Source organism: Paralichthys olivaceus, chromosome 6 (genome assembly GCF_024713975.1).
Source record: "Paralichthys olivaceus isolate ysfri-2021 chromosome 6, ASM2471397v2, whole genome shotgun sequence".
In the NCBI taxonomy this organism is placed as follows: Eukaryota; Metazoa; Chordata; class Actinopteri; order Pleuronectiformes; family Paralichthyidae; genus Paralichthys; species Paralichthys olivaceus.
Window position 1 is genome coordinate 1,528,712 of NC_091098.1, and position 21,161 is coordinate 1,549,872.

The 21,161-nt window shown below is 40.8% G+C and overlaps 1 protein-coding gene and 1 long non-coding RNA gene across 2 annotated transcripts in view; one reads left to right on the plus strand and one right to left on the minus strand.

Annotated features, from left to right (window-relative positions):
- gpr173 (G protein-coupled receptor 173) overlaps window positions 1–15,207 on the minus strand; it is a 28,219-nt gene extending 13,012 nt beyond the window's left edge. The window contains exon 1 of the mRNA XM_020107588.2: window positions 14,980–15,207. The gene's annotated coding sequence lies outside the window, so the exon portion shown is untranslated. The remainder of the gene's footprint in view (window positions 1–14,979) is intronic.
- LOC109642698 (uncharacterized) lies at window positions 9,804–16,465 on the plus strand. The gene is made up of 2 exons (XR_002203672.2): window positions 9,804–12,296; window positions 15,206–16,465. It is a non-coding gene; the product is annotated as an uncharacterized lncRNA (long non-coding RNA).
- The last annotated feature ends 4,696 nt before the right edge of the window (window positions 16,466–21,161 follow it).

The following is a 21,161-nucleotide window of genomic DNA, read 5'->3' on the forward strand; positions in this document are numbered from 1 at the left end:
GGTATAGAGCCCACCACACACCTCCGCCGAGCATCCTACTCGCCAATGTCTAGTAACTGGAAAACAAGCTGGATGAACTCAGGGCCAGGATAAAGTACCAGAGAGACATACGGGACTGTAAAATCATCTGCCTCACTGAGATATGGCTGACCCCCCTGACTCCGGATCACGCTGTTCAACCAGCAGAGATAATGGTTAAAACTTTCATCACCTCCTCCCTACCTGTCACCCCCTAGACCCTCTTCAATTTGCATACTGTCCTGACAGATTCACAGATGACGCCATAGCCTTCATGCTCCATTAAGCACTCTCCCAAGTGGACACTAGGAAGAACTATGTGAGAGTGCTGTTTGTCGAGTACAGCTCAGCATCCAACACCATAGTCCCCTCCAGGCTGGTCACTAAGCTGTGTTACCTCGGACTGAACTCCGACCTGTATAGGTGGGTTGACAACTTCCTAATCAGCAGAGAACAGGTGGTATGCGTGGGCACCCATACATCATCCCCTCAAGGCTGCATGCTGAGCCCTCTGCAGTACTTGCTGTACACCCATGACTGTGTATCCACATCAGACAGCAACATCATAATCACAGCAGTTGTGGGGTTAATCTCCTACAGCAAAGAGGAAGCCTACAAGACAGAGATCATCCACCTGGAGAGCTGGTGCAGGGAGAATAATCTCTTGCTGAACGCCAGCAAAACTCTAGAACTGATGGTGGACTTCATGAGGAAACCGTAGAGCGCCATCCATCCACTCTGGATGAGTGGGTCTGAGGTGGAGAAGGTGGACAGTTTTAAATACCTCGGGACCATCACACGGAACCTGTCTTGGTCACTCCATACAAACAGTAGAAAAGGTCAGACAGCATCTCTTCCACCTCAGACGCCTGAGAGACTTTAAGCTCCCCCTCAAGGTGCTCAGGAACTTTTTCATCTGCACCATCGAGAGCTTCTTGAGTGGGAGCATCACCACCTCGAAGGGCAGCTACTTCTTGGCCTTAAAAAGGATAGTCCTATCAGCCGAGTGGGCTATCAGGACGACCCTCTCCAACCTGCAAGACCTTTATAACAGACGATACAGGTCTAGGGCTGAGAAGATCCTCCGACAGCCCAACCACCCTGTAAACTCTTCTTAATGCTGCTGTCAGGCCAGAGGTTCTGCTGCCTGAGAACCAACAGAGAGATATGGTGTCTTTTATTTTACTATTTTAAAACTGGATCCAGGTACAATAACACATTTCACTGCACATTGTACCATGTATACTTGTGTACATGACTAATAAAGCTTATCTTATCTTAGATTAGAAATTAGGGATAGGCATGATTAATCGACAAATAGATAATTGACCGTTAAGAATTTCGCCGATCACGTTATTTTTGTAACGATAAAACGCTCAAATAATGCGCTGAGGTACCTCTGCACCCCGGCAGCGTCAGTCCCCCAGAGCGGGTGTTTTCGGTGGCTGGACAGACGGTCACCAGGCTGTGATAGCGTTTGACTCCAGAGCATGTTAACATGCTTATCTTTATCAACAGAAATCAGTAGACTGGAGCTGAAGTTGTATGTGAGTTAGGCCTACTAGTTATTTTTATGAGGCTTTGTTAAGTAGCCTAATTGATCTCTCTCACCCTCTTTTTAGACTCTGTGCCTTTTGGATAGTTTTTGTGTTACATTTTGACAAAACCTGTCAGACCTAAGTATTATGTTTTTGGTTAAGTTATTGTTAAACATGATTTTTTTTATTATTATTATTTTGGAACAAACGAAGGTCAATTGTGTTTAAGAGCGTCGGCTTGCAGCTGCAGGCTCCTCTGCTTTAGATCACTGCAGCTCACATCTTCAAGTCTAACCATTGAACGTCAGTTTAACTGCCACAAGAGTTGTTCTTCTCGTAATCATAATAATCGTTAAATAATGTATTTTAATTAAAAAAATTTTTTTTAATGATTAATCGAAAATTGATCGTTAATTCTCCCGACGATCGATTAAGAAAATTTAATCGATTGCCCACCCCTATTAGATATCTGTCAATTCTTAGATGCATCACAATGCAGATCTGGACAACTCTGCATCGATACAGTGACTGAACATAATCGATTTATGTTTTCCTCTGCATTCATTGTTTAAGTGATGTCCCTCCACTGAATAATTCAGCTCTGCTTCAGGATCAGACAGACACACATTAAAGGTCCGATCGTCCTGTGTCAGAGTCTCTGTCGGAGTCTGTTTCCTCCTCACTCTCCCTCTGACCTGCACTCACTTTACATTTTAACAATAAACACCATCACTGATCACAAGGTTTTAGGACACGTAAAGGGCTGATGCTTACTTTGTGTTTGTTTGATTCTCTCTCGAGTTTATGAGACACATTTTTAAACAGACCGTTTTTAATGGGCATGATTACTCTCTCCTGTTTCACACAACGCGAGGCGTAAAATGACTTGCACAGTCAGGACATCAGGGTCAAAGTGGAACGATCCGGAGGCATGAACAAACATTACTGATTAATAACTAAATAGATGTGATTATAAATTTGTGACGTTAAAAGGGACATGGACGAGCAGACACTCATACACACATAGAAACACACACTCCTGCTGACAGACGTTATTCCTGTAGATTATGACTCAGTGCAGTGTCTTTACTTCATTGTTGCAGAAGAAGTGACGCCCTGTTGTTCCAGGAACATAAATATGAATTCATCTGGTTTTTATGATCAATTAGAAAACGTCAGAGAGGCAGAGTCACTTGTTGAACTGCACATTTATGCACCTCAGTGCAGTGCCGCTGCTAAGGGGGGCCAAGCGGGGCCACAGTAATGGCAATAATTAGAGTTTATCCTTTTAAGCCTTAGGTGCAGCACACAAGTCTAAACGTGAAATCAGTGTGGAGATTACTGACCATTGTCATAGACTTACTGTTGTAGTCTTATTTATGAATTGAAAATCTTATTTTGTAAATTACACACTTTTCACCTCAACATACTTTTGATTCTTCTCTTATACACTGGACAAGACAATCACCAAGTTATAGTCACAAAAAGCCTGGGCTGATAATCAATAAATCAATTAATTGCACGATAAATTAAAATGAAGTCGATAATTTTGCCGGCCTCGATATATAGCCATGTGCATGCGTGTTTGTTTTCCTCGTCTCTCGCCTCCAAGCAGGCTGGATGACAAGAGTGTTCACTCTGTGCTCGGTCTCAGCACCTGGGGGCGTTTGTTGCGGAATGAACAGAGTGAACCCTCTTGTCAGTCATCCAGCCTCTTTGTCTCTTTGGGGGGAGGCGGGGCCGCTAGCATTAGCTACACATGCTACACACACAGAGTGCAGTGAGTGAGTGTCGTGCGGAGCAACACGAGGAGAAAAGATGATTGCAAAGCCAAATGCCACAGCCCCTGTGTGGGAATATTTCGGCTCCAAACCGAATGAGCAAGGTTAGCCCATCAACACAGACGAGCCAGTTCAAAAGTGGTGGCAACGAAAAAAGGCAACCCAACAAAGTTGCATGTCCAACTAAAGCATCACCACCCGACCCAGTGTTCCCAGCTGGGGAAACAAAGTGCACCTCGAGATGCAGAGCCTTCGTCCCGACAGTCAACACTCACTGATGCTTTCGGTCGAAAAAGTAAATATAAACGGAACAGCGCAAAATGGTGTGCGCTCATTGAAAGTGAAGTTCGCTACATCGCTAAAGATAAAAAACACTGAGAAATAAAAGTTTATGTCTTTGAAAGGGTGTCATTATTATGATATATTTTCATGTTGACAATAATATCGTTTATCGGCAATAATTCGTGTGACAATATATCGTCCAGCAAAATTTGTTATCGTCCCAGGCCTATAAGAACATGTTGGTCTTGACTTCACATAAATTCAGTTTGTAAACAAAACAAGAAAACTCTGCAAAAGACTATATATTGAAAGAAAGCTCTACAGATGCACACATCTGCATTTTCTGGCAGCAAAATCTTAATTGACCTAATTAAGTCATCAAATGATAGCATTGATGCCGATGACAGCAACCACAAGATTTTGTATGTGTGAGAGAGAGAGACAGAGACGGAGAGCCTGTTCACATAGCGGGCCCAAGTGGCCTCAATCTGAACAGCCATGTGACCTGTATCAGAATTCAATGCAAAATTTCCATTACACTAGATTGACATTTCTCAATTTTGCGCAGTTGAAGGGGCAGGCGGGATTCAGCCGGCAAACACAAACGTGGAAAACAGCTATGATGAAGGTAGTCAGTGGAGGTACATTGAGATTTTAGGTCTTTGGGTTGACACGTCTGTACAAGCAAAACTTGAAGGGTTGTATTGTAACCAGTCTGTGTTTGAAAGCATATCAAGAGAAAAATTAAAACATAAACGCTCACATCTGTGGCCTCCATGTGTATTGCCGACTTCTTCTCCTTGTTTACTTTAATACACAATGTGCTGCGTGTGACATCTAGTTGTTCTTTGCCACATGCAGGTCACATCAAGGCTAGGACCAATTATAAAAATAGATAGTTGGTGTCATGGCTCTGGCAATTTCCAATGTGTTTCTGTGTTTCTCTTCCTTTATGTGTGTGTGTGTTGGCAGTCTCTACTCCTGGCACCGGCGTCAATCATCCTCATCACCAGCGCTACAAGAACCCTGGTCTCTCCGCCACTCATCGCCAGAATGTTACAGTCAATCCTGTGGTACACACTCTCGGCTGCACTTATAGTGTTTCTTAGAAAGAGAACCTCCTCGCTTGTTTTTTGTACATGTGACTAACCTCAACCCTCAACCCGCCTTAAGCCTGTTGCCTGCCTGCTACAAGATTTTCATTATAAACTCTGTTCATTTCACTAACTGTTTCTCTCTGTGTCTGCTTCTGGGTCCAGCCACATCAAAACCATAACAGATAGATGTACTTTATTGATCTCAATTGGGACGTCATTGTATCACATCAGCTTTTCACAAAGAGTAAAGAACAATAAGCTAAATACAAGAGACAACAAAAAAGACAAGGCGCAAAATTATTTGTTTAGAACAAGACTAAAGTAATAAATATGACTCTATTTAGTAAAAATTAATACGAATATAATATGTGCAAAAGAAAATAAATAAATGAACAGTTATTGCAGCAGTAATCCCAGAGTTCTGGAGTGGATAAAAGCTAAAAGAGGTGAGAATTGTACAGTCCTATTGCTCTGGGCAGGAAACACTTCCTGTATCTTCTGGCAGTGGATCTGAACCAATGTGTTGGAGAAAGTGCTCCGCTGTCTCTCTACCAGGTGGTGAAGAGGGTGCTCTTTATTGTCTATGATGGATAACAGTTTGTTCAGTGCCCTCCTCTCCACCACCACTTCAAAAGTGTCAGGTTTGCAGCTGATGACAGAGCCAGCCTTAATAATCAGCTTGTTCAGTCTGTTGGTGTCACCGGCTCCAATGCTGCTCCCCCAGCAGACCACGGCAAAGACAGTACACTGGCTACAACAGACTGACTACAACACTGGCTGACAACAGATTTCCAACATCTTGCTGCACATGTTGAAAGATCTCAGCTTCCTCAGGAAATAGAGTCTGCTCATTCCTTTCTTGTAGACAGCATCGATGTTGGTTTGCCACTTCAGTCCATTGTCGATGTAGACGCCCAGGTATTTATAATCCTCCACTGTGACAACATCCTCTCCCAGAATACTCAGTGGCTGTGAAACCATCCTCTTCCTCCTGAAGTTGACCACCATCTATCTGTTCTTGGCCACATTCCGAAGCAGATGATTTTTCCCGGCCCACTCTACAAAACCATTCAACAGCGCTCTGTACTCACCCTCCCATCACTTATACACCCAACCACTGCAGAGTCATCAGAGAACTTCTGTAAGTGGCATGACTCAGAGTTGTGCTGAAGGTTGTGGGTGTACAGAATGAAGAGGAAAGGCAACAGTACAGTCCCCTGTGGAGCTCCTGTAGTACTCACTACCACATCAGACAGAACACTGCCCAGTCTGACAAACTGAGGTCTGCCTTTGAGATAGTCAGTAATCCAGGAGACGGTGGATGTGTCTACCCACATAGCCTGCAGCTTCTTCCTCATAAGAACTGGCTGGATGGTGTTGAACGCACTCTTTGAAAAATCAAAGAAAGTGATTCTCACTGTGCAACTAGTCTAATCCAGATGTGAGTGGGCTCGCTGCAGCATTTAGATAATTGCATTGTCCACTCCCAGATGAAACTGGTAGGAGAACTGAAGAGGGTCCAGCGATTATTTCATCTGTGGTCTGAGGTAGGCCAGGACCAGCCTCTCCAGTACTTTCATCACATGAGATGTGAGGGCAACTGGTCGGTGATCATTGAGGCCAGATGGAGTCGTCTTCTTTGGAACTGGAGCCAGGCAGGACATTTTCCACAGCACTGGTATCTTCTTCTGATGAAGGCTCAGAGTGAAGAGATGCTGGAGAATAGCAGCTAGCTGGCTGGCATAGGACCTCAGAACCCTTGACTGTTGAAAGAGAGCTAACAGCCAGGGCAGTGATTGAATGCATCGATGTGCATTCGACAACACTGATGCACAATGAGAGACAACCTACGCATCAAACTTGTGAAAGCATCACACATACATACATGCACACACACACTGATAACTGAAGCAATGAAGACAGAAGCTAGAGACCACACTACCTATAGGCACATACATGCACTATTCATCTGTAGCCTATTGAAATATGCCAACACACACACTTCTTGTACATGGCAAACCTGTCTCAACCTTGTAGACTCAGGAAAAGCTGAAACATTTCCATCACCTCCGAAAATAAGTGGTAGATACATGAGTACAATAAGGGCATCAAGGTACTCTGTTAGGTACATTTTTACTGTTCATCATGCGCAGGCAAATTTAAAAATGAATCCTTGCTTTCAGAATGCTTTCCAATAAAACTTATGGGGAGGGATGTCATGTGCATGTTGGGAACTTGATATCCCTCATATCACATATTTCTGAAAAACAGCCCTGACACGCCGCTTTATGTGTATGAATGTAAACTCTGCACATCGACTGTAACTTCTGTAAATGCTGCTCTTGTTAATAAGGCACACACACTCAACACAGACACTTCCTACATGAAACCTGATGACCTACACTGCACTGCACACTAGGGATGTCCCCATTAACCAACTTTTACGATATCCACAATGTCATAATGTCACGATTTCATAACCATAAGAATTGTAAAAACTACGATATCTAACTATGATGACGTGCCTCTCGCGAGTCACGTAATTTGTGTGCGCGAGCCACTGAAACGTTAGTTGAGAAGACGGTACTGACTTGACGGCCTTATTTCCACCAAAACTGGACAAACAACTCCATCAGAGGAGTTCACAGGGAGAAGAGAAATCCTTGTTTACTTTCGGTTTCTGACACACACCCATCTCTCTCTTCCTATTAACCATTTTAAATGTAGCCAGGAGTTTAATTCATCTGTACTGAGAGGTAATAGTATAATCAGGACATGAAGAATGAGGCTTAAACCAGGAAAGTTTACCTGTTTACTTTTTCACAACTAGTCAACACCTCGCTCCCAAAATAGAAAAACTCGGGGACCCTTCACAATAAAAATCCTATACAGATACACAGCTTATGACAGGAAACACAAATTCACTGATCAACCTTCCACAATAAGGCAACTAAATAAAATAGCTTACATAAATTACTTTTAAATAGCCAAACGTTACACTTTGAAAACTGGATATGGCTGATGATAATAATATATATTTTAGTTCCTTAGCTATATTATTTGCTATATATTGTTTGTTGTGTCTTTTTTCTTCTATAGTATCAATAATCGTGAAAATCGTGAAACCGCAATATTTCCTCTGACAATAACTGTGGCACCAAAATTTCATATCGTGACATCCCTACTGCACACACATAAAGGAAGAGATTTTGAAAAAAAAACAATGGTTCAGATAGGAGGACTGTGGGAGACTTTTCAAAATAAAAGCGCGCCAGTGTTTCCGTTGACTGAATCCATTCATTTGCAGGGGCGGAAAATGCCCAGCTTCATATAGTACTGGTATTAACTTGAGTCCACAGGTCTACTTTTAAACAAGGAAATACTATAGTTATATCACAAACCTCAGAAAGGCTGTAGTTATAGTCAAGTACTTCAGGTGATATCTCTCTCTCTCACTCACACACACACACACACACACACACACACACACACACACACACACAAACAAAGTGCTGCAGTAGCAGTAATTTTAATAAGCTGCATGTGTAAGTTGCATGTAATAATGTTCTGATACAGGCTTATATAACCACCATTACTATTACAACCTCATTTTTTAGCCTGTTATGGAATTTACATTGAATTAGACACAGTGCAGATGTGTAATTATACAGTATGACAGTTTAGATGTGATTATAATCTCCACACACCACTGTTGTAAACAGTGCTCATATTTATTATATATTTATCTGTTTTCACACTGAGAGACATTAAGGGATTTGATGTGGACTCTTATCAACAGCACTGTGAGAGATTATCACCTTGAATATTACAGATGAGGTAGAAAGACATTTTATATATCTGTACAATGTTTATTTCTTTTAGTACTGTGGTGCTTCCACCTGCTGAACACAGAATAAACTGTAAGTACCGGTCTTGGCTGCTTAACACAGCTGATATTACAATGTCAAAAGTATTGTACTTAATGTATTGTACAGTATCTATAAATTATCGTTAGTGCTGCTCCTACATTCCATATTATCTACAGATGTGACAATGATTTCAGCATAAAACATCCTTTAACGTGACTTTTTTCATTTAATTTCATAAAGCACTGCAGCACCTGATGTCCTCAGAATCCACTGTGGCAGCAGCAACATGGTGGATATCGGCAGCTTCAGGCTGGTCAACATGAGGACGACCTGCACAAGCCTCAACTAAAGATGACCTGCAACTGCTTACAGTTGGCAGTCATTGCTAAGTGTCATGGATAATATTGAGTCAATTTCTATATTCATTTTGGTTGGTTAAAAAAAAACTGTTATCACAACATATTTTACTTTCTGATTGATAAACTTTAGATAAAAACAGTGTTTTATCTCTTTTTTGCCACAAGAGACAGAACACAGTCAGCACAGCTGTGTCCCTCAGGTTTGTCGATCCCTAATAAAACAACAGGAAACATAAAAGTATGGCATTATTGCAGAGATAAGAGTTACTTTCAAACAAAGTTTGTGTCCTTATATTCTGTGTCCTTATATTCTGTGGATATTCAACTATGTACTTGAATATGGTTTGGAATTAAACAGTGTACTACCAAGACAATGAATGTGCAGTATGGAGTTCTTCCACATTAAAAGTATTGCATATATAATGTAATGATATTGTGCAATATTTTGCTTTAATTGTTAGTAAGTTATGAGAAGAGGTCTATACCTGGAGTCAGTGCTGAAGTGATGACTCAGTGTTCAGTCTTGTTGTTGTCCAGTTCTGTCTCCTTATGTTGGACATCCATGGGTGCAGGATATCTGAGTCACCAACATTCTGCACGTTCACTTATTTGACACATGAATGACAGTTCATGAGTCAGTAAAGTCAGACAAGTTCATGTTTCAGTCAATCACAGTTAATCTGTTCCTGCAGTATGATAATCTAGGTTTGTGGTAATGTTAATGAATTTGGTAATAAATAAAGTCCAGCTCAACAAGTTTCACACTGCAGCAGCTACACTAACGTTATTTCTGAAACAATAATCTAATAAAACATTAATACTGAAGTTACTCACAGTAACGTAGTCAAGCCAAATAGGTTGGAGAGCTAACTTGGTGGAGTTTATTCTCCAAACATACAGTCGCCTTCAGTTTAAAAGATTTATCACCATAAACTCCAACACTTCTCTCTCTGCCGTGTGGACTGGTTCATGACGGTTTAATAACTTCCGTTGCACCCGTTAGCATCGCAGAGGTTAGCAGAGCTAAGCCTACAAGCCAGGTACAGAGACAATGATACCTGCTCATCACTACTAACACATAAATTAAATATAGTATTTTTTTTTTTACTCACCACAGAAACTGGAGCTCAGACATCTTCGACTTCTTTGTCAGGACAACCAGACGGACAACAAACGATAATATTCGTCCGACATGTGACGGAAAACTCCTCCACAGACTCCGGTCGTTTTCGGTGACAGGGATTAGCCTGTTAGCTCTTTTTAAATGTTGTATTGGAGATGATCAAAATATAGGTTTACTACAAAAAATGATATATTGCAGGTTAAGTTACACAGTAGTACATAAAGTAATTGATATTGGCTCCAGCAACATTAAATTATTGATATTACATTAGTAATTATATTCCTGTAATATATGATTCTGAAAGGGGTTTTCTGCAGGATAAGTACTTTTCCTGTACTTTAATTATAATTTGATACCAATACCTTTGTACTGTGTACTAAGTGAGGTTTTGAATGCAGACTTTTACTTGCAACTGAGTATTTAAACAGTGGGATGTCTTTTTTTCTTGTGTAAAAGATGAGTGTCTCTCTTACCACTAATTTTGTCAAAGAATCATGAACAGGGCAACGTCTGAATTGGATTTATTTGCATGTGTAATTGATTGTGTACTGTACACTGGAATGGAAAATATAAGATGTGTAGTGCACCTTCAAGCAGATGGGTGGAGTCTAAATGGCCAATCCAAGAGCTTGTTTGCAGTAGTTAGAAAAAGTACCTCTCTGTGCTCTGCCAGGTGTGTGCCATGATGTGCTCTTACCCTACAGCTTGCAGCTACGTCTTTGCTAGCAAAATGTATTGGACTGTCTGTTCACCCAACCTTATTAGAGGGAAAGTCAAGGCACATATGTACATCTCATGTGTTGCTACCTTACATCACTTGCAGGCCACTTTTGTTGTCTGACCAGGCCTTAGTTGTCCCTACAAAATTAGAAACTTTGATCACACATTTGAAGCCATGGCTCCGACATGCCTTCCTTAATTACATAAGATCTGCTGTCTCTGTGGACACCTTCAAAAACAAACTAAAATCTAATTCATTCAAAATGGTGATTGCCTAGTTTCCCTTTTCTGTGTGCCAAAGCTTTGTCTGTTTTGTGACTTACTCTGTGAAAGGTGCTATATTAAATAACTTACTTTTGATTTCGTGCTGAAAGAGTGAGAGGTCTGTGACGGCATTTTCACTAATTTAATCTACTCTCCTCATTTAGTCTGTATTCTCTTATTTAGGCAATTTCTGCTCATAGGTCACCCTTACATCACCTACTTTTTTGTTAAGGTACTTTTGGCCCACTCCCCTTCAGCAGTAGCCATAGCAACCAAGGTTATAGTACAGACCACATGCATGTGGTGGTAGAGGTAGGATGAGGAGGAGTTTATAGCCATAACACACTGCAGTGTGTTCGTGTCTTAAAGTCAGTTACACAAACCTTCTCTATGTGGGACAGAAGTAAGAGGTGTGTACAACATATTATAGTCTGTGTCATGTGATGTTACAAGGCTTTTTCCAGTAAAGCATCTTGACACATCAAGCATCATAAATTCTACTGATTAAGACATATGGGTCTCCTGAATATAGATGACATATACAAACATACTTGTACCTCTCTCTAAGCAAGGACACTCTGGCATAATGCATTCCCTGGAACCTTAACCTAACCTTAACCATCAAAGCTAAATGCCTAAACCTAATTCTAAACCTAATTCTAAACCTTACCCTAAAAGTAAGTCTTAACCCTGTGTTGGGACCTGGTATCGGTGAACCATAGTTGGGCCTACATGTGTAGTCAAAAGCCTGACCGCATGTTTCCTTTGCTCCTGAGACAAAGGAGAGCTTCCAGAACTCAGTCTCCCAGGGTGCTTCATCTTCACACATAGGTGGTAAAACTGCTCCTGGAGACAACTCTCAACCACTGTTGGTCACTGTGTGCCCCATGACCCATGAGGTCACAAGGCCAATATAAAACGAGTTTCCCCTCTCCTGGCTCTCTTCTCTCTTCTGCCTCATCCCTGCTGACCGCTCCTGGAGGAATAGGTTGTGGCCCTGCTCTCCCAGCCAGGGAGACTTCCTCCCTACACAAGCTCCTCAACTTCAAGCAGGCCTGCCTGGAGCAGACTGCTAAAACCTTCCAAAGAGAGACATGAGAGCCTGCCTAAGAACTTCAGCACAATTGGCCACGACACAAGGTCTCACCAGCAGATGCACAACAGGAGCCACAAACCAACAAGACCACTTCACTGGACTTCAAACTGCACATCCAAAAAGGACCTTTCCCTCTTTTTCATTAACAGGTAACACAACTGGGCTTTATTGATACGCTAGGCTAAGCAAAGGACTGTTTAATCCTATTTCTATTTCATGTAATGTTTATAAGTTTGACTTGTGTTGTTGTGATATTTGGTAATATGTTATTTGAAAGTTAATGTTAGTTCTGTTATGCTGATCACCTTCTTTGCATGCATTTTACTACTATCTTTAACCTGGCACCAACACCTCACACACTCATCTCCACAAACTTAACACCTACATGTGATCTCAGCCACATGGTCTCACTCCAGGGGTCTTTTGTCTTCATAGTGGCCAGCCGCCATTTTGAATCTCAGTCACTCACTCACACACACACACCCACACACGGATACTTGCATACACATCTGTATATAGTAAGTACACCTTTTGTTAGTTTGTGTGCTTATACTTTTATTATTCCCATAATAAATGTTTTTCTTTAAAACACGTCTTTATTAATGTTGCATAAGTGTGAATTTTGCCAACCTCTACACTGTCAAGAACTCCATATCCTTCAACTTTGCTAACTATTGATGTGGTAATTTTGGTTATAGATATTTATTTAATTATTAATCAGAGTTCCAAATTTGTAGTCAGTAATTTCATGAGACTTATTCAATAAATTGGCTATCTTTTCTCTTTCTTAGAAGGGTGGTTCCCCCGATTTATCTTTTATCAGTTTAATTATTATTTAATATTAATATTTTTAATATTAATATTTCTCTGATCCACATTTATTCAATGCCCAAAAGCACAGCATTTAATGGTGCCCCGCGTGAAGGAAAGTACATAATCGTACCCCGCGCGAGGGAAAGTACATAATCACAACACCTGAAACAGCCCACTGAAAGTGGGTCTCATCGCATCTACTGCCCAAAAAATCCTGTGTCTATGGAGAGTTCCTTCTTGCAGTATTTTAATAGTGACCTGGATGCCTGCAACCATGAACTACCAAACAGTTGTCTATTTATACATCAAGCAGAGACACATTATCATTCATTAGTATCCATGTTTGTGTCCACCTGCTGAATGTAAAGTAAATCCCATACTGTATCTCTGTCAGCTGGTTTGGTCTCCTCCAACTCTTGAAGGAAATATGTAGCTGCAGAATCTGCACCATAGTCAAAATACTGTATAACATGAGTGCTGCCACAAAATTGATCTATACCTTGTGGCTCTAAAGACAGCAGTAGACATAAATAGTCAAATGCAATATTTATGTAAAGCTGTTATCCAAAGTGCTTTACCTCTCACTCTCTCTCTCTCACACACACACACACACCCACACACACACTGATGACACAGCGGTACCATACAAGTTGCAGGGGTGCAAAGAAATGCATGACTAGAACGGATGGATGTGTGTTGTACTGGGGTTTGTGTGTATGCATGTCTGTGATCAGGGCCTCCCATGACAAGTTCACATAGGGCAGCTGTGGCTCAGGAGGGAGAGTGGGTCGTCAACTAACCAGAAAGGTTGGCAGTTTGATGACCATTTGCATCATTCTGCATTCCAAAGTTTCCTGGGGCAAGATACTCAACCCCAAATTGAGGTTTGGCCCCTCAGTGCATGATTGATGTATGATAGAGAGAGTAGCACATATATGCACTGTATGAATGTGTGTGTGAATGGGTGAATGGAAAACTGTACTGTACGGTGCTTGAGTGGTCATCAAGACTAGAAAAGCGCTAGACCATTTCCCATAGGGCAACAACCACAAAAGCAACACAAAATAAACAAATTAATTTTGAAAGGAAAAGTCACTGTTTTACTTATATGACATCACAGTAGACTACAGTCTTGACTAATGCCTAATACATAGCCAATTACATGGGATTAAATGCTTTTGACTGATATTATGTTGCAGAAGTTATTTCTTCCTCAAATCAGTTCTGTTGGTCTAGTTGTTATAAATACATTTTATTTTCAGGGGAGTATTTGACATGACATAGCTCCTATATATGTAATCATCTGTGTTTGTGATTAGAATGGTGTGTGATGAACACAATATTTAACAAATCAAGATCGCATGATCAGGTCATTGTTGAGCTCCACAGGCTGGGAGCTGTGGGGAACTGAGAGGCTGTATGTCTTGAAGGAGGGGCTTTATGAAGCTGGAAGTTGGTTGGCAGCGGAGGGCAGAGTCACTGTCAGGAACTGGGTAGCAACAGCAGCCCAATACCTCTGGCTTGCTGTAGGTGGGAGGAGGCAGCAAAGCTCAGTGCCTGAGATATAGACAGTCAGTGGCAGGTCTGATGAGGACTGGAGAGCCACCAACTGCTGCACACAGGTCCCACTACCAAGGACCTGGGTGGCTTTATAATCAAACAACATACACACTACATTTCTTCAGGATGTGGCACTCTGTTATCTAGGAGGGGAAATAAATCACTAGGCTCTCCCTGTGCTGAGCAAGGCCCCAAGAGCTGGTGGAGACCCAACACTATTCATCATGAACACAACATGGCAACACACTGACCACTGTGCATGCTGCTGTGATGAATGTGATGTCAGGCTGCTCTGCATCACACTGTGTGAGGCACAAAGACACCAGCTCCTGTGATCTGCCTCAGTCTGGGCCTGCAGGAGGCTGCTCCTCAGACCATTATTATGAGGATTTTAGCAGGAATACACACACATGACACTGTGTAGGAAATACAAAATGGTAGTCGTGGTCTCTTGCTTACCTGCTGTGGGCTGCTTGTCTGTGGTAGGCAGGCCGTTGTTGCAGGCTACATAAAATCCAGGCTACAGCAATCCACCAGCCCGCTCTATCACAACATGAGCTAAACAGTGGATGATCGACAGACAGCTGTGTCAGTGCTCCAGTCCTCTGGTGTATGGTAAAGCCTGTTGCCAACTCATTTTAAAATAAGCTACGTTTCCTCTTCTTTCTTGTGCATGTCATGTCAGGAGAGCTCCAGTGGCAGGGCAGAATGAGGGATCATCACTGCTGACAGTGTTTTACTGGTGTAAGGCGACGGCTCCTATCTCCATCCGGTGCCTATAAACTGCGGCCAGCACCGTCCTGTGGCATCGGCTGTGGACTCACCGCGTCCTGGAGCCGACACACACCAGCAGACGCCCTGTGGAGCTTCTCCTGCTCGTAGATTTTAGAAACCCTGTCGATCCGTCGCCGCATTGTTCCAGTCAAGCCGAGGGGAGTTTAGAAATCCATTTCAGAATGCTGAAACGATGCGCGATCACAGTCCAGTCTGCCCGCTAGCTCACGCACCGAGGCCACACAGCCCCGGGCAGGTCTGCGGGATGACACCGATGCCAATCCACATCGTGTCCCGCAGCCCATCAGCGTCCAGGCGTCTCACTGACAGGCGGAGACATGGGACAGCATGGGGAATGGAAATGTCCTCTGTCTGTGTCCGGAGCAGAAAGGCTGGTGTTGGCCAGGTTTAGGGAATAAATGCAGCATCCGAGGTGGAAGCGATTTTAATCCCGTCTGAACGTTTCACGGACAGGGGCGGTCCAAGCTTTCTAGGGGACGTGGGCAGAATCTTCCCGCTACCCCCACAGAGAGCCATTGCACACAAAGTTTGAATACATGTAATGACATGAATATATAGAGTGAAATTTTGAATGTGTGTCACGCCTATTACACCCCGTAAATATTTGTTTTCTTTTTGTTTTTTACATTTTTACTTCTGTTGCATGTTAGAAGCTTCATTAACCCCCACGCTCACTCACGGTAATGGGGCAAAGATTATCCGGAAGCTCTCACTCTGACATTTCCATCCACACATACACCTCCTGCTGAGAAAGTGTGGAGAATCTCCGGGGTTCAGTGCTTGTCTGAAAGCAGTTTAAATAATGTGTAGCCTCTTGAATTCCTTGGTTTTACAAAATGGCATCAGATGACATATTCTAGTACTTGTTGAATTGGAAAACATCCTTGTTATTGGTATTTGTGAGACTAACAGTTTGGCTATATCACGTCACCTTGAAAATCATATTTCCATTGATGCAGCATTTTTAGTACTTATGAATCTTGAATCAACAAAATTCAGGTACAAACCAATGACATAACTTGCCCATGATAGTCTGTTTAATTTTTGTTGAGATGTAAAACCTACTTGCTTAGTTTTTGTGTATGAGCTGCATGTATGCCCACGTTCTTAATAATAATAATACAATAAAAATACTAGTTATCAACACTAATACTGGAAGAAGTTAATTTTTTTCCTTATGGTTACAATTTGTAAAGCTCTCAAGAAATTATTACTGCTCAGAGGTAAATTAATAGATGGTTAAGTCAAGCTGTGGCTCTCTGTCAGCCTAGCTACAGTGCTGAAGAGGAACCTGGGGTTGTTCTTATTTCCTTCTATTAATGGTTAATAACAGGAGGTTCTGGTATTTTTGAGGATTTTCTTTATAAGTTATCAGGCAATCTTTCCAGGCCAGGTAAAAACCATGTAGATTTGTGGAAAACTACTTCCATATTCAAACTTACATTCCATATATTCTGACTGTCATTGCACATATGTTATTCAACATACCATATAGAAAGTTGGCCTCTTAGCATCTAATACACATAAATGTATTATTATTCAAATACTTGTTCTCAAAATGTCGTTCAAAATAAGAGTGAAAAGTAATATTTGTATGAAAGAATTTCATATGAATCATTGTTGTGTTATAATTGAATAACCTCTTTATTATGTATCTTATTAATATCACCACAGTTCTGAGAAACAAGCAGAAGTGTTTTGACACATAAAATGCTTCATAAATTGTATTTTATTATTATAATACTTTACTTGTCAATTTGTGTAATAACATTGTCAATATCTGACAATAAATGGAAAACTAAATACATCCCATGCAACCTCAGCAGTAGGTTGTTTCTAATGCGCCAATCTTAGCCGTAAACATTATACCTATTTTACATCAATATTGTTATTGGGTTTTAGAATAGTGGCATGCTAATTACCTTGGCAGCTGTAGACAACCCAAGTTATCCCAAGTATTGTATTGATAAGGATAATGTAAAGTATAACATGGATGATGTGGCTAACAGTTTCAATGAATTCTTTGTAAATGTTGGAACTGACCCAGCAGCGAAAATCCCAGACCCAGGGACAGCTGGAGAAAAAATGATTTTGTAGAGAAATCCCAGCTGAAAATGTCTCAATTCCTAAATGCTGGATATTGTTAATAAATGTAAAAACTAAAAATCTAAAGTTATTTAGAGGTACAGTGTGTAGAATTTAGTGATATCAAGTGTTGAAATTGCATGTTGCAGCTGAACACCCCTCACCTCACCCTCTCCTTCCAAACATGAAAAAGAACCTGTGGTAACCTTCAGTTGTCATAAAAACTCAAAAGGTGTTTAGTTTGTCCAGTCTGGACTGATGTAAAAAACATGGCAGCCTCTGTAGAGAGGGTCCCCTCGATGTAAATATAAAGTATTTAAATATAAAGGGCCTTTTCTGGGGTAAAGAAAACTACAATTCATACAATTTAGATGAAATGAACTAGTGAAAACATCATGAGAATTATTCTACATTCAATTTCTGCCAATAGTTCCCTTTCACCTAAATCTTACACACTAGACCTTTAAAATTACAGTGTATAGAATTTAGTGATATCAGTGTTGAAATTGCATGTTGCAGCTGAACACCCCTCATCTCACCCTCTCCTTCCAACATGAAAAATAACCTGTGGTAGCCTTTAATTGTCATAAAACTCAAAAGGTATTTGAACATGGCTTGTGATGTCCTACAGGGGTCAGTGTTGGGCTATAGATGACAGACTGGAAATCACACATTGAACATATACAAGCGAAACTGTCATGAAGCATCTCTGTATTAAAGTAAAGCAAGCATGTTCCACATTCTTTACTTTTTACTAGTTTTACCATATCTAAATTACTGCATGAAGATTTAGGGCAACAATTACAAAACTTCATTAGAGTTACTGTCTATTCTCCAAAAAAGAGCAATAAGAATCTTTCTAAAAAAAGTTAGTTAGTTGTGTTGTATTTGTCCAGGAAAAAAATCTATATGAAGACTTTCAGTCAGGGTTTAGAGCTCATCATAGCACATCACTAATGACCTTCTAATAGCCTCAGATCAAGGGTTTGTGCAGCATTCGACACTACTGATCATCAGATTGATTCCAATTTGTACAAATTAATGATGAGTCATCTGTGCGCACCAAAGTTAACCACAGTGTTCCACAGGGTTCTGTGCACAGTCCAATTTTATTCTCATTATATATGCTTCCACTAGGAAACATTATCAGAACTCATTCTGTAAATTTCCACTGCTATGCAGATGACACCCAGTTATACTCATCAATAAAATCAGAAGATTGTAATCTATTAACTTAACTTCAAGCACGTTTCAAGAACATAAAAACCTGGATGACCCATAACCTCCTCTTATTAAACTCAGATAAAACAGAGGTTCTAATACTTGGCCCTAAACACATTAGAGATACATTATCTAATGATATAGCTGCGCTAGATGACATTGTCCTTGCTTCCAATGAAACATTGAGGATTTTGGGAGTTATCTTTGATCCTCATTTGTCATTTGATTCTCACTTAAAACTAATTTCTAGGACTACATTCTTTCACTTATGGAACATCTCAAAAAACAGACATGTCCATGATTATGTCACATCAAGAGTTGATTATTGTAATTCCTTATTATCAGGCTCCAGCAGTAAGTCATTAAAGACACTGCAGCTTGTCCAAAATGCTGCAACACGTGTCCTGACAAGAACCAGAAGAAGAGATCACATTTCTCCTGTATTAGCTTCACTACACTGGCTTCCAGTTACATCGAGAATAGAATTTAAAATTATCCTCCAAACCTACAAGGCCCTTAATAATATGGCACCATCATACCTTGAATAACTCTTAGTACCATATCACCCTACTAGAGCACTGCACAATTCAGGCTTACTTGTTGTCTCTAAAGTCTCTAAAAGTAGAGTAGGAGCCAGAGCTTTCAGCTATCAGGCTCCTCTCCTGTGGAATCATCTCCCAGTTTCAGATCGGGAAGCAGACACCCTCTCTACTTTAAGAGTAGTCTTTAACCTTCCTAATTGATAAAGCTTATAGTTAGAGCTGGTTAGAGCTGGTCCAGGCTTGTTTTGGACCTGCTCTTAGTTCTGCTGCTATAGGTCTAGAATGTTGGGGGACACATGACACATGTCTTTACTCATGTCCCTCTTTATCATATTAATTACTCATCAGTACGTTACTGACCTGACCTCTTCCTTGGAGTCTTTGTGCTTTATTGTTTGCAGATCCAGGACTAAAGCTGCTGTCACATCATGGATAATGATGGTGGATCGTGAATCAGAGATTGCAATCGTATTGGTGGATTTTGTTGACTGATCGTGATCGTATTTTCGCATCCTGTGTTAGCAGCTGGTCGTGGATAGAGTTGGTGGATCATGGCAGCTGATCATGGACTATTATTTTCAATAAGACAGCTGGATATACAATATGCCAACTCACATTACCATCATCGACAATAACTCAAAAAAAGTCAAAAATTAGTATAAATCAATTAATAAATTAATACATAAATAAATATGGAAATAAATAATTAAATGTACATTTATTTCTGTATTTCTGTGTCCGGATGCTAATGATAAAGGTGGTCCTAACCTCAGTCTCATGCAGGATTGGTCACAGGAGTATGATGATCCAGTTCTTCTACTTCTGACTTTCAATGCTGACTGTTGTGCAGTAGTTAATGTATGCAGTGTTTTGCCAGTTCACACTTAACGAGAACTAGTTCAAAGTTCAGTTCATGCAGATGAAAATGAACTTTGAATTAGTTCTCGTTAAGTGTGAACTGGCACAACACTGCATACATTAACTACTGCACAACAACTAAGTCCTGACTGCGAGCGTCTCGTCTCATGTTGTGTGTGTGTGTGTGCTCCCAGATAGCGCACAGAGGCCCCGGGGGCTCTGCCCCCCACCCCCACTCACTGGCTCAGAGCAACACACAGTGAGATCAGAGCTCGTTCACATGAAGCAGCAGGTAAGTGACTTTGTTGAAGAACAGTGGAAACAGTGAGACACAGAGTTCCTCTGGTCACAGCTGCTTAGTGATCAGCTGCTCCATGATCAGAGTAGAAGCTGCAGTTGGTTTGTATTGACCTGGAGTTTCTGTTTCCTCCTCCACTCTGACCTGCTCTCACTATAACTAATAAACACTCATCACTAGTTATCAGGACCTGATCAGTACATGAAGTAACTCAGTGTTTGTTTGATTCGCTTCAGAGTTAATGAGAATCATTTAAACATCATAAAAAATGACTCGTCAACATGTGCTCAGTACAACATGAGACAAGACGCTCACAGTCAGGACTCAGTGTTAAAATGACTGGAGCAACATGAAGAGATGATCCGACATTACTAACTAAACACATGATCTTAAAGTATGTTACTAAATCATCCCTATAACAAATGAATCAAATGAATGTGAAATAGTTCATTTTCATCTGCATGAACTGAACTTTGAACTAGTTCTCGTTAAGTGTGAACTGGCAAAACACTGCATACATTAACTACTGCACAACAGTCAGCAGTGAAAGTCAGAAGTAGAAGAACTGGATCATCACACTCCTGTGACCAATCCTGCATGAGACTGAGGTTAGGACCACCTTTCTCATTAGCATATGGACACAGAAATACCGAAATTAATGTGGAAATAAATTTAAGACATTCATTTATTTATTTCCATATTTATGTATGCATTTATATATGTGTGTATGTATATATTTATACATGTATACAAATTGTTGGTCCTCCATATTGTTAAGCCCTTTGAGACAAATTGTAAATTGTGAATATTGGTTATACAATTAGTTTGATTGGGTGATTGAT